We start from the raw sequence: 12,748 nt of genomic DNA on the forward strand, positions 1-12,748 counted from the left end.
ATAAGACATATATCTTTTATTAATCCTAAAAAAAAGGCATAGGCTCACGCCCAATTTTCATGTCCAGAAAGGGAACTGTGTACTGACTGTGTACTGATATTTTGTAGCCTGGGAAGGGGGTTAATCTTCCCAGGCTATGAATATCAGCCCGCAGCTGTCTGCGTAGACTTTACTGGCTATTAAAATAGGAGGACCCCAGAAAAAAAAAGACGTGGGGTCCCCCTATATTTTAAAGTCAGACAGCTGCGGGCTGATATTCATAGCTTAGAGAGGGGCCATGGATATTGGCCACCCTGGCTACAAATACCAGCACACAGCCACCTCAGATTTGGCGCATCTGTAAGATGCACCAAATCTGGCGTTTAGCCTCTCTCTTCCCACTCCCGAATAGCAGTGGGATATGGGGTAATAAGGGGTTAATGTCACCTTGCTATGTTTTCCAATACTTACAAATCTCTCGATCAGCTGTAGTCTTTTCCGACGTAGTCCATTATTATCGAGTGTCCCATGACGATCTGCCATGGAGAACAGTCACATCCAGAGATGTGACTGCTCTCCACGGCTTCCAAAACACATTTACAGGAGTAAAAGCTCCTGCAGTGTGACTGCGCATGCTCGAGAGTTTACCGGAGTTCAGTGAACTCCGGGACTCTCACTTAGGCTTGGATCAGATTGCGTTTTAGCAGTCCGTTAGATGGACTGCGTTATACCGCGGCATAACGCGGTGTAATGCAGTCCGTTAACGCTGCCATTTAGCTCTATATTGGGCGCATCACTAGCGCATGTGCCGTCATTGAGTGATGGACCCTGGGAAGTGGGCTGCAGCATTTCTGGGTCCGTCACTGCCAGAACACATAGAGCATCTGCTAGCTCTATATGTGCTAGCGATATGACATATCGGCACTTGCGTTAACAGTAGCCCGTTAACGCATGTGTTGAACGGGCTGCTGTTAACGCAATGTGAACCTAGCCTTAGCGACACTGCTGTGTGAGAAAATTTCTCAGTAGGTCAAGTGCCGTTAAAGGGAACCTGTCACCCCGTTTTTTCAGATTGAGATATAAATACTGTTAAATAGGGCCTGCGCTGTGCGTTACAATAGTGTATGTAGTGTACCCTGATTCCCCACCTATGCTGCAAAATACATTACCAAAGTCGCCGTTTTCGCCTGTCAATCAGGCTGGTCAGGTCGGGTGGGCGTGTTCACAGCGCTGTTTCTTCCTCAGCTTTCTGTTGGTGGCGTAGTGGTGTGCGCATGTTGAAGTGACTAATCCACTGTGGGCACGTGAACAAGCAGCGCGCGATCTGCGCTATTACCCCCTGTCATCGGTGGGGGCGGCCATCTTCCTGGGCCCGCGCGTGCGCAGATGGAGTGCTCTGCTGCACGGGGCTTCAGGAAAATGGCCGCGGGATGCCGCGTGTGCGCACAAGAGATCGCGGCGGCCATTTTCCCAAAGCCGAGATGCAAACTCGGCTTTGGGAAAATGGCCGCCGCGATCTCTTCTGCGCATGCACGGCATCCCACGGCCATTTTCCTGAAGCCCCGTGCAGCAGAGCACTCCATCTGCGCACGCGCGGGCCCAGGAAGATGGCCGCCCCCACCGATGACAGGGGGTGATAGCGCAGATCGCACGCTGCTTGTTCACGTGCCCACAGTGGATTAATCACTTCAACATGCGCACACCAGTACGCCACCAACGTAAAGCTGAGGAAGAACAGCGCTGTAACACGCCCACCCGACCTGACCAGCCTGATTGACAGGCGAAAAGGGCGACTTTGGTAATGTATTTTGCAGCATAGGTGGGGAATCAGGGTACACTACATACACTATTGTAACGCACAGCGCAGGCCCTATTTAACAGTATTTATATCTCAATCTGAAAAAACGGGGTGACAGATTCCCTTTAAGTGAGATCCCGGAGTTCATTGAACTCCAGTAAACGAACGGGCAGCTCCGATACACTGCAGGAGCGATTAAGTCTTGCAGTGTATCACCGGAGGATGTCATGGGACAGCCTATTAACCCCTTTACCCCCAAGGGTGGTTTACATGTAAATGACCAGGCCAATTTTACAATTCTGACCACTGTCCCTTTATGAGGTTATAACTCTGGAACGCTTCAACGGATCCCAGTGATTCTGACAATGTTTTCTCGTGACATATTGTACTTCATGATAGTGGTAAAATTTCTTTGATATTACCTGCGTTTATTTGTGAAAAAAAACGGAAATTTGGCGAAAATTTAGAAGATTTTGCAATTTTTCAACTTTGAATTTTTATGCAATTAAATCACAGAGATATGTCACACAAAATACTTAATAAGTAATATTTCCCACATGTCTGCTTTACATCAGCACAAATTTGGAAGCAAATTTTTTTTTGTTAGGGTTAAAAGTTGACCAGCAATTTCTCATTTGTACAACACCATTTTTTTTAGGGACCACATCTCATTTCAAGTCATTTTTAGGGGTCTATATGATATAAAATAACCAAGTGTGACATCATTCTAAAAACTGCACCCCTCAAGGTGCTCAAAACCACATTCAAGAAGTTTATTAACCCTTCAGGTGTTTCACAGGAATTTTTGGAATGTTTAAATAAAAATGAACATTTAACTTTTTTTCACAAAAAATTTACTTCAGCTCCAATTTGTTTTATTTTACCAAGGGTAACAGGAGAAAATGGACCCCAAAAGTTGTTGCACAATGTGTCTTGAGTACGATGATACCCCATATGTGGGGGTAAACCACTGTTTTGGTGCAAATGAGAGCTCGGAAGGGAAGGAGCGCCGTTTGACTTTTCAATGCAGAATTGGCTGGAATTGAGATCGGACGCCATGCCGCATTTGGAGAGCCCCTGATGTGCCTAAACAGTGGAAACCCTCCCAATTATAACTGAAACCCTAATCCAAACACACCCCTAACCCTAATCTCAATGGTAACCCTAACCTCACCCCTAACCCTGACACACCCCTAACCCTAATCCCAACCCTATTCCCAACCGTAAATGTAATCCAAACCCTAACCCTAACTTTAGCCCCAACCCTAACCCTAACTTTAGCCCCAACCCTAACTGTAACCCTAACCCTAGCCCTAACCCTAACCCTAGCCCTAACCATTGCCCTAACCCTAATCCTAGCCCTAACCCTAACCCTAACCCTAGCCCTAACCCTAACTCTAGCCCTAACCCTAACCCTAGCCCTAGCCCTAATGGGAAAATGGAAATAAATACATTTTTTTTATTTTTCCCTAACTAAGGGGGTGATGAAGGGGGGTTTGATTTACTTTTATAGCGGGTTTCTTAGCGGATTTTTTTGATTGGCAGCTGTCACACACTAAAAGACGCTTTTATTGCAAAAAAATATTTTTTGCATTACTACATTTTGAGAGCGATAATTTTTCCATATTTTGGTCCACAGAGTCATATGAGGTCTTGTTTTTTGCAGGACGAGTTGACGTAACATTTTCGGGCACGTGACATTTTTTGATGATGATTTTTATTCCGATTTTTGTGAGGCAGAATGACCAAAAACTAGTTATTCATGAATTTCTTTTGGGGGGGGGGGCATTTATACCATTCCGCGTTTGGTAAAATGGATAATGCAGTTTTATTCTTCAGGCCAGAACAATTACATCTATACCAACACTGCACCAAATCCGCAGATGGTTTTTACATCTGCAGTTTTACTGCGGATTTGACTCACATAATGGAAGTTAATGGGTGCAGATATGCTGCAGAACCACACAAAAGAAGTGACATGCTGTGGAAAAAAAACGCTGCATTTCGTTTTCCCGCAGCATGTGCACATCAAGTGTGCGGTTCCCATAGACTAACATTACTCTTGCACTACATTGCGGATTTAATGCAATTCCGCGTGGAAAAAAAAGCTGGGGATCCGCAATTAAATCTGCAACGTGTGCACACAGCCTAATATAGCATTCAGCTATTCAGTCTCCATCCACTCAGCCTGAATGACTGCTGCAGCTTATGGAGCGCCCAAAGGGCTAGGGGAACTCGGTACCGGGCCCTTCGGTTCTCAAGGGGGATGTCACGGTGGCTGACCCGGTCCGTGGCCCTCGGGACGTCCGTAGAATAAGGGGGGAAAGGTCTTTAAAAGGGATAATGTTCGTGACGCCACCTGTGGTATTGGTTCAGGGTGACCGACGCTGTTCAGGGGTCCGCTGGGGTGATGTGATGGCAGCTAGATGGTATATCTTCCCACAGGTGAAGTATGTCCCCAGGGCTTCCCAGAGTGTAGTTGGTAGATGGTGGACGATGTGAGGCGCAGTGAATAACGAGGACACAAGGTTGCAGTCTCTTTACCTTTACTGAAGGCTTCAACATCCACAGTCCAGGGCACCAGACCACAGGGTAGGCAGAGTTCGGTCGGTCTGAAGGCAAATCTAGAGTCCCCTTATCCAGGTGGAATTCAGTATCCTTCCTACTAGCGCCTGGGTGTTGTAGTACCTCCCTGCTGAGCAACTCGGTAAGGTCCTCACAACTCTTGTAGATGTTCTAGATGTTATCTCTTCCTCTCTGTCCCCCAGATGGTGTCGATAGGACAACCCATATGACTGATGGCCTGAGGCTTGTTTATAGGGACCCTAGAGACGCCTCGACCCCCACAATTTGCCACCGTGTCTTCTTAGGTATGTAGGTCAGGCAGCCAACTTGGAATTGACTGTCCTGCCGGTCTCTGAAGTAAAGCGTAGAGTCTATTACTCCCTCGGTGTTCCGGCCACCGGCTACGCGCCTCAGAAGGAGGCAACCTCTGTCAGGGCAGAACTCCTTCTGGTTTTCTCCTTGTGCTATGACTTTGTGTCTCAATTTCTACAATACAATTCCTTTCTTGTCCTTTCTTAGCATGCTGCCGCACGTGGGGCAGGCGCAGCTCCGTGTCTTTCTGTCTCATGCTAGGCCTCTGGCAGGATCCCACCCCTGTCTGGGGCCCTCTGTCTGCAGCTTTGTGGTGTTCCTCCTTTCTCGCTGTCTGCCTGACAGGTGTTGCCTGGGCCAAGCCCAGTCAGCTTCTGACTAACTTTCTATCCAACCCACCAGTTTTACCCTAATGTGAGAAGTGCCCTAATAGATAGGAGCAAGGCTCCCCCTGGTAGACTGGAGTGTGAAGTGTGGTGTATGGTTTGTGATACCTGGCAGGGTGGACTCCTTTAGTGCCATCAGACATAATATCACTCCCCCTGGTGGAAGAATAACATTACTGCAACGAACTAGGACTCTGGGGCGCTGCACTTACACTGTGCAGTGGGAGATCTCAGAAGCAGCAGGAAGGAGGGACACTGAGGAGCTGTCAATTAAGCAGGGAGCTGGAGGTTCAGCAGGAGGGAGGAGGGACGCTAAAGAACTTTTCAGTCACAAAAGATGGAAAAGATTCAGTAGTAGGATTTAGAAGGGACACTGAGAAGCTTGTCCATAAGGATAGGCGGGCTGAGATTCAGCAGCAACAGCAGGGAGGAGGGACACTGTGGAGATGTCAATCAAGCTAGATGGTGGAACATTCATTAGCAGGGTAGAGGGATACTGAAATCCGTATCAATGAGGCTTTGGGGGTGCAGGTTGAGTTTGAAGGGAACCTGTTACCCCCTCGGGCTGTCACCCCCCTCTTGCTTCATTAGCGTCCCTGGCACCTGCGCTGTAAGTATTTTTTTCCGGGCATGCGCAGTTGCGCTGCCCTTTGAACTTACAGCAAGAGGAGGAGGCGCCCGGCGTGCACAGGCCTGGAGAGACGGCTGTGCTGCGTCTGATTAGGGGGGAAAGATCCACCCCCGGGATGATTTCAGGGTATGAGGGGGCACATTTTATAAGAGTTTATTTCAGAGTGTGCAGGGAGCACAACTAAAAGAGCCACCTTGTCAGAATGCAGCATTAGTGCTGCACAAGTGGCTCTTTTAGTTACAAACGCCTGAGGGGGGGTGACAGGTTCCCTTTAAACTCTCATAAATATTGATGTAATTATTCTGACTCAAAGTTTCAGAGCAAGGAGATCCGTCTCATTTAGACTAGAAGATCTACTTATTAATGCAGTGTAAAATAGTTTGTAGTGTAAAATAGTTTGTAGTGTAAAATACAGGGCAGATCCAATTTAATATCATTCTGAATTAAGGATAATTTATCTTCTTGTCTGGAAAATATGACATAAATTTGACTTTTGTTGTGCAACCTTTTTAAATCAGTTTTGTTTTTCATTTTATGTGTCACTAATCCCCAGAGCGTAGTAAGGAGTGTTCTATTTGCAGGAAAAAACACAATTGAATATTCGGATAACATCTGCATGACTATTACCTTCCCAAGGATCGTACGTTCATTAATTAACTCTTCAAATTAGTAAGTGTAGCCTAGACGCAAGGGCGGACATACCTTTACCACCTGCCCTTGGGGGCTACTTCCACGTCCAATACTTTCAGTGACCGTTCCGGCACAGGGATCCGTTTCAATTTGTGTCCGCCCCAACCGAACCATGGAACTCTGTATCCAGCAGGCAAGAAGAAGACACGTTTGATGCCATGGACCCGAGTGCACATACGAGTACTGGTGTGTTCCTCAGAGTAAGAATCTCCTAGTGGCAGCAAGAAGTTGAGTGTAGATGTGTGGACTAGTGTAGAGGTGCACTTAGCACCTCACCTTTACACTTTACGGAGCATCTATGGGTCGGGTACTGAGTGTACGGCTGTGGTACATGTGAGACATACATTAAGGCAAGTGTGTCAGGGACACTTGTGGCACAGCTATGGCTGAGACCCTTATGGAGGTTTATCTACATGAGGCACTTACATAGACATTTGTGTCTGAGGTACTTATGGTGCATTTATGAAGCTACCATGACTGGATTGCTTATGGAGACATCTATGGCGAAGGCTTGGAGCAAATCTCTATGACCAAAGTACCCATGGAGGAGGCAAATGCGGCTGTGGCATGTGTGGTTACATCTGATGTTAAGGGGGCATTTGTGGCTGACGTTGGGATGCATCTGGAGGTATCTGTGTCTGGGCCACTTATAGGCACTTTTATGCTGTGAACTTTTAAAGGGGCATTTTTGGCTGAGGCACTTATGAGCACATTTCCATTTGGGAGTATTTATGGCTAAGCTAACTATGGGGGTATCTATAGATTAATCACTTATTATAATTGCATCTCTTACTGAGGTCCTTATACCTGTGACTGACCCACATGGAGGGTTGTGTCACTTTGAAGGCAAAGGTATGGGCAGTATTGTGGCTAGATATTTTAGAGGATCATTTGAGCGATATACTCAATACCACTTTTCCAATTGGGATGCTAAAAATCGCATTTGTAGCTGGGGTTAGGAGGTATCCATGACCGAGTCGCTTATAAGGGTTGGCGGTTGAGGACATTTTTGGTCATGAGTCATCTCCATTTATGGAAATGTTATTATTATTATTATTATTTATTTATATAGCCCCATTAATTCCATGGTGCTGTACATGAGAAAGGAGTTACATACAAGGTTATAGATATCGATTACAGTAAGCAGGTTTACATTGACAGACTGATACAGAGGGGAGAGGAGTATGTCCTTGCGGACTTAAGGTACCTTCACACATAACGATATTGTTAACGATATAGTTGCTTTTTGTGACGTAGCAACGATATTGTTAATGAAATCGTTATGTGTGACAGCGACCAACGATCAGGCCCCTGCTGGGAGATCGTTGGTCGCTGAATAAGGTCCAGAACTTTATTTCGTCGCTGGACTCCTGCTGACATCGCTGGATCGGCGTGTGTGACACCGATCCAGCGATGTCTTCACTGGTAACCAGGGTAAACATCGGGTAACTAAGCGCAGGGCCGCGCTTAGTAACCCGATGTTTACCCTGGTTACCATCCTAAAAGTAAAAAAACACAAACACTACATACTTACCTACCGCTGTCTGTCTCCAGCGCTGTGCTCTGCACTCCTCCTGTACTGGCTGTGAGCGTCGGTCAGCCGGAAAGCAGAGCGGTGACGTCACCGCTCTGCTTTCCGGCCGCTGTGCTCACAGCCAGTACAGGAGGAGTGCAGAGAAGCAGAGCGCCGGGGACAGACAGCGGTAGGTAAGTATGTAGTGTTTGTGTTTTTTTACTTTTAGGATGGTAACCAGGGTAAACATCGGGTTACTAAGCGCGGCCCTGCGCTTAGTAACCCGATGTTTACCCTGGTTACCGGCATCGTTGGTCGCTGGAGAGCGGTCTGTGTGACAGCTCTCCAGCGACCAAACAGCGACGCTGCAGCGATCCGGATCGTTGTCGGTATCGCTGCAGCGTCGCTTAATGTGAAGGGGCCTTTACATTCTATGTTCTTCTTGGCTGAGAACTTATGGACATATTTCTGGCTGGGGCGCATATGTAAACCTTTTAGGGGGAACGTCTTATGGAGCATCTATTCTTGAGGTAATTATAGGGCTTCCATAGCTAAGAAATGTATAGGGTTATCTGTGGATTTGGGAGAATTTGGGGTTACAGCCTCTATGGAGGCATTGTGAGGTGCAGTGTTTCGGTTAGAATGTGACAACTTTCCATTTCTAAATGCCGTAGGACAGGAGAAAGTCCCAGACTGAATTCCACAGCAATATATGAGGGCTGGTACACTGTGATTAAAATCAAGAGGAAAGTGAAAGTATTATTACCATATTTAATACTCCGAGGACTTCAGAACACAAACCAGTCTGGTGACGGGACTTTATCCCCTGCAGAGCTCCTGTGTAATCCTGCACTCTGCAACAGACCCCACAAGGGAGAAGTAAATCCCACGTCCTCTCGCCTGCACTGATCACACACATCTCAGGTAAGATACATGGAATATGACTTTGAGGTGAGGACACTAAACCTGCAGAGATTAGCCGCAGCTCAGTATGAGTCTTCACAATATGGTTATTGGAAGATCAGCTTATTGGTATCCAATAATACTCACCCCGAGAGCTGACCGTGCTCCTAGTCCACTAATCCCTAGATATTCTGCATGCGAGCTATTGACATCTGTTATCAGCTGTTCTTATTCAAGTTTGCATTTTGTGGACAATTTGACATTTTAGGACTCCCCTTTTTGCAAATACAAAGTGACTAAATACTATGTCAGCTGTAAGAAGACATTTAGGGATGGCACGACACCCTCGGTCATATTTGTTTCTGTGATTTGTGACAGCTGGTTAAAAGCAACATGGCTGAAAATATGTTAGTTCCAAAGTCTTCCTGGCTGTGTACTAGGATGGCAGTGCGGAATAATATTTTATAATGATCCTGGAAAGCTGTGACGATGCATAATAATGCTCTTCACCCAGCTTCCCCAGGAAACGACAGACCCTCACAGGGAATCTGTCAGCAGGATATCTCCCCTCAAACTATTTATAAGCACACGTAACTCGTTCAAAGACAAGTCCAGAAATACCTTAACATGGCCAGTCCGTTCCTCCATAACTGAGAAATCAGTGTATGGTAGATCTGCAGCTTCTGTCACTCCAGCTCTATTACTTTAAAGCCCCACATGCACATGTAAATAGTTTGGGAATAAAATCCTGCTGACAGATTCCCTTTAAGAGTTTCTGTATACTAATGCTACAAATCCACCACTCGTCAAATATGTATATGTTTAACACAGATGCACTGTGTTCTCTGGTATCAACCATTTCATACAGTACATTGTATTGGCTTTCCTTGTAGACTGCAGCAGCAGAATAGTGAGTGCAGCTCTGGAGTATAATACAGGATGTAACTCAGGATCAGTACAGGATAAGTAATGTAATGTATGTCCACAGTGACTGCACCAGCAGAATAGTGAGTGCAGCTCTGGGGTATAATACAGGATGTAACTCAGGTTCAGTACATGATAAGTTATGTATGTACACAGTGACTGCACCAGCAGAATAGTGAGTGCAGCTCTGGAGTATAATACAGGAGGTAACTCAGGATCAGTACAGGATCAGTAATGTAATGTATGTACACAGTGACTCCACCAGCAGAATAGTGAGTGCAGCTCTGGAGTATAATACAGGATATAACTCAGGATCAATACAGGATAAGTAATGTAATGTATGTACACAGTGACTGCACCAGCAGAATAGTGAGGAGTGCAGCTCTGGAGTATAATACAGGATGTAACTCAGGATCAGTACAGGATAAGTAATGTAATGTATGTACACAGTGACTGCACCAGCAGAATAGTGAGTGCAGCTCTGGGGTATAATACAAGATGTAACTCAGGTTCAGTACAGGATCAGTAATGTAATGTATGTACACAGTGACTCCACCAGCAGAATAGTGAGTGCAGCTCTGGAGTATAATACAGGATGTAACTCAGGATCAATACAGGATAAGTAATGTAATGTATGTACACAGTGACTGCACCAGCAGAATAGTGAGTGCAGCTCTGGAGTATAATACAGGATGTAACTCAGGATCAGTACAGGATAAGTAATGTAATGTATATACACAGTGACTGCACCAGCAGAATAGTGAGTGCAGCTCTGGAGTATAATACAGGATGTAACTCAGGTTCAGTACAGGATCAGTAATGTAATGTATGTACACAGTGACTGCACCAGTAGAATAGTGAGTGCAGCTCTGGAGTATAATACAGGATGTAACTCAGGATCAGTACAGGATAAGTAATGTAATGTATGTACACTGTGACTGCACCAGCAGAATAGTGAGTGCAGCTCTGGAGTATAATACAGGACGTAACTCAGGATCAGGACAGGATAAGTAATGTAATGTATGTACACAGTGACTGCACCAGTAGAATAGTGAGTGCAACTCTGAGTATAATACAGGATGTAACTCAGGATTAGAACAGGATAAATAATGTAATGTATGTACACAGTGACTGCACCAGCAGAATAGTGAGTGCAGCTCTGGGGTATAATACAGGATGTAACTCAGGATCAGTACAGGATCAGTAATGTAATGTATGTACACAGTGACTGCACCAGTAGAATAGTCAGTGCAGCTCTGGAGTATAATACAGGATGTAACGCAGGATCAGTACAGGATAAGTAATGTAATGTATGTACACAGTGACTGCACCAGCAGAATAGTGAGTGCAGCTCTGGGGTATAATACAGGATGTAACTCAGGTTGAGTACAGGATCAGTAATGTAATGTATGTACACAGTGACTCCACCAGCAGAATAGTGAGTGCAGCTCTGGAGTATAATACAGGATGTAACTCAGGTTCAGTACAGGATCAGTAATGTAATGTATGTACACAGTGACTCCACCAGCAGAATAGTGAGTGCAGCTCTGGAGTATAATACAGGATATAACTCAGGATCAATACAGGATAAGTAATGTAATGTATGTACACAGTGACTGCACCAGCAGAATAGTGAGGAGTGCAGCTCTGGAGTATAATACAGGATGTAACTCAGGATCAGTACAGGATCAGTAATGTAATGTATGTACACAGTGACTCCACCAGCAGAATAGTGAGTGCAGCTCTGGAGTATAATACAGGATGTAACTCAGGATCAGTACAGGATAAGTAATGTAATGTATGTACACAGTGACTGCACCAGCAGAATAGTGAGTGCAGCTCTGGAGTATAATACAGGATGTAACTCAGGATCAGTACAGGATAAGTAATGTAATGTATATACACAGTGACTGCACCAGCAGAATAGTGAGTGCAGCTCTGGAGTATAATACAGGATGTAACTCAGGATCAGTACAGGATCAGTAATGTAATGTATGTACACAGTGACTGCACCAGTAGAATAGTGAGTGCAGCTCTGGAGTATAATACAGGATGTAACTCAGGATCAGTACAGGATAAGTAATGTAATGTATGTACACTGTGACTGCACCAGCAGAATAGTGAGTGCAACTCTGAGTATAATACAGGATGTAACTCAGGATTAGAACAGGATAAATAATGTAATGTATGTACACAGTGCCTGCACCAGTAGAATAGTAAGTGCAACTCTGAGTATAATACAGGATGTAACTCAGGATTAGAACAGGATAAATAATGTAATGTATGTACACAGTGACTGCACCAGCAGAATAGTGAGTGCAGCTCTGGGGTATAATACAGGATGTAACTCAGGATCAGTACAGGATCAGTAATGTAATGTATGTACACAGTGACTGCACCAGTAGAATAGTCAGTGCAGCTCTGGAGTATAATACAGGATGTAACTCAGGATCAGTACAGGATAAGTAATGTAATGTATGTACACAGTGACTGCACCAGTAGAATAGTGAGTGCAACTCTGAGTATAATACAGGATGTAACTCAGGATTAGAACAGGATAAATAATGTAATGTATGTACACAGTGACTGCACCAGCAGAATAGTGAGTGCAGCTCTGGGGTATAATACAGGATGTAACTCAGGATTAGAACAGGATAAATAATGTAATGTATGTACACAGTGACTGCACCAGCAGAACAGTGAGTGCAGCTCTGGGGTATAATACAGGATGTAACTCTGGTTCAGTACAGGATCAGTAATGTAATGTATGTACACAGTGACTCCACCAGCAGAATAGTGAGTGCAGCTCTGGAGTATAATACAGGATGTAACTCAGGTTCTGTACAGGATAAGTAATGTAATATATGTACACAGTGACTGCACCAGCAGAATAGTGAGTGCAGCTCTGGAGTATAATACAGGATGTAACTCAGGATCAGTACAGGATAAGTAATGTAATGTATGTACACAGTGACTCCACCAGCAGAATACTGAGTGCAGCTCTGGAGTATAATACAGGATGTAACTCAGGATCAGTACAGGATAAA

General features: G+C 45.1%; 1 protein-coding gene across 4 annotated transcripts in view; it reads left to right on the forward strand.

Moving 5' to 3' along the window:
• The first annotated feature begins 6,353 nt into the window (after positions 1-6,353).
• Positions 6,354-12,748, forward strand: part of LOC138664194 (uncharacterized) — a 72,672-nt gene continuing 66,277 nt past the window's right edge. The window contains exons 1-2 of one of the 4 annotated variants that reach the window (XM_069750682.1): positions 6,354-6,547; positions 8,549-8,798. The gene's annotated coding sequence lies outside the window, so the exon portion shown is untranslated. Of the gene's footprint in view, positions 6,562-8,548; positions 8,799-12,748 lie in introns of all 4 variants that reach the window. The other 3 variants (XM_069750680.1, XM_069750678.1, XM_069750677.1) reach the window with 3 other exon arrangements.

This window comes from Ranitomeya imitator, chromosome 2 (genome assembly GCF_032444005.1).
Source record: "Ranitomeya imitator isolate aRanImi1 chromosome 2, aRanImi1.pri, whole genome shotgun sequence".
NCBI classification, from domain to species: domain Eukaryota; kingdom Metazoa; phylum Chordata; class Amphibia; order Anura; family Dendrobatidae; genus Ranitomeya; species Ranitomeya imitator.